The following is a 2,259-nucleotide window of genomic DNA, read 5'->3' on the forward strand; positions in this document are numbered from 1 at the left end:
CTCTAACGTGAGACATAGGGGCACATTGGAACGTTAGTGACAATGTTGAGTGTCACTAACATTCTCGAAGGATGGCAAGGCCACGTTAGAAGCCACGTTAACCTAGTTAACGTGGACTCTAACGTGAGACATTGGGGCACATTGGAACGTTAGTGACAATGTTGAGTGTCACTAACGTTCTCGAACTCATACTTTCACTAAAACGTTAACATCCCTAACGTCCTGAGCTAAAGTTTCTGCCCACTTCACACTTTCTCTCTGCAAGTAAAACCAAGCCCAAATGAAGAAAAGAACTGCTTCAATCTCAAGATCCAAAGGCCCAAGACTTGAAGAGCCAACTAGAAGCTGAGAAGAGTAGTATATATAGGAGTAGCTTTGAATTATTTGTGAGTTCGGGAGTTGGAAAATAGCACTACTCTCTGTATTTTACTCTGCTCTTCTAGTTCCATGATGTATTCTCCATCTTTGTTTTCATTTTCTAGAGCTATGAACAACTAAACCCCTTTCATTGGGTTAGGGAGCTCTGTTGTAAGTTGATGGATCAATACTAATTTTCATTATTCTTCTTCTATCTTTTCTCTTGATTTTACTTGAAAGCTTTCGATCTTCATCCCATTGGGTAGTTATCTTGGAAAAGGAGCTATTCAAACTTGGATCTCTTCTGAACCTTGAAAGAGGAATGAAGAGATCAAGCTAGAAATGCTTTCTCATGCTGGACCAAATTGGGTTTAGATGGATATGTGACTATAATCCTCTCAATACTTGATTTGGGAAATGCATGTGGTATAATCAGTGACCACACTTCATCTCTTCTCATGAGCAATTGACCAAGAAATTGGCTATTGATCAATATTTGAGGGATTGAATTGCAAGAAATTGTAATTCAATCAACTAAGATTGCCAAGGAGATCAATGAGTGCATTGATTGAGGAAGAGATGAAAATGAACTTGATCCGGAGAATTGCAACATTTCCTACGCCCAATGAACCCCCAATTCTAATCTCACCCATTCTATTTAATTTTTGCGTTTACTTTCATGAGCAAACACCTCATTCCCATTTACAATTCTGCAATTTACTTTCAGTCATTTACTTTCAGCCCTTTAATTCTAGCATTTACTTTTTCTGTTATTTACATTCCCGCCATTTTATTTTCTGCAAATCTCAAGCCAAATTCTGAATTTGCTCAACTAGAACATTCTTCTAATTAAAGTTGCTTGATCAATCAATCCCTGTGGGATTCGACCTCACTCTATTGTGAGTTTTTACTTGACGACAAATTCGGTACACTTGCCGAAGGAAATTTGTTGAGAGACAGTTTCCACATGCATCAAGTTTATGGCGCCGTTGCCGGGGATTGATTGTGCATCAACAATGATTAAATTAGGAGATCACTAGATTGAGCTTTTTTGTTTTGTTGATTTAATTTTCTGTATGAGTAATTTACTTTCTGTCTTAGTTAACCTCTCCCCTTCCCCCTCTACTCTTTCGTGTTCTTTGTTATTTACTATTCAGTTTGCTAACCCACTAACTGTTTGATATATTGCATCACTCACAACTAACAGTAATTCTGACAGCAATACTATCTGAACATATTGTTACTTGCTTGTACTTGTTGGTTGTATGACAGGGAGAAGAAGCGGGGCTTCAACTTCCTTCGATTCTGAACCAGAGAGGACCCTCCTTAGATTAAGGAGGGAAGCAAGAGGAAAACGTGCAATCGGTGCTGAAGAGGAGGAGGAACACTTTGAACTAAACATGAAAGGCAACATGGAAAACCAACATGAAGAAGAGGCTAATAACCATGGGGGAGGAGGTAGAGCAAATCATGCTGGAGAGGATAGAAGAGTGTTAGGCTCTTACATCAATCCAAACCCAGAAAGGAGGGTCTTAGGATCCTATATCAATCCTAATCCAGGAAACTGTGGAAGTAGCATTCAGAAACCCACCATACATGCCAACAATTTTGAGCTAAAACCTCAGCTCATCACTCTTGTGCAGAATAATTGCTCATTTGGAGGAGGTTCTCAAGAAGACCCGAATCAACATTTGACCACCTTCTTGAGGATTTGTGACATAGTGAAGTCCAATAGAGTCCACCCGGATGTCTATAGGCTGCTCTTGTTCCCTTTTTCACTTAGGGACAAGGCATCCAAATGGATTGAATCCTTCCCAAAAGAAAGCCTGACAAATTGGGAGGAGGTAGTGAATAAGTTTTTGGCAAGGTTTTACCCCCTCAAAGGATCAATAGGCTGAGAAC

The sequence above is a fragment of the Arachis duranensis genome, chromosome 5, assembly GCF_000817695.3.
Source record: "Arachis duranensis cultivar V14167 chromosome 5, aradu.V14167.gnm2.J7QH, whole genome shotgun sequence".
NCBI lineage: Eukaryota > Viridiplantae > Streptophyta > Magnoliopsida > Fabales > Fabaceae > Arachis > Arachis duranensis.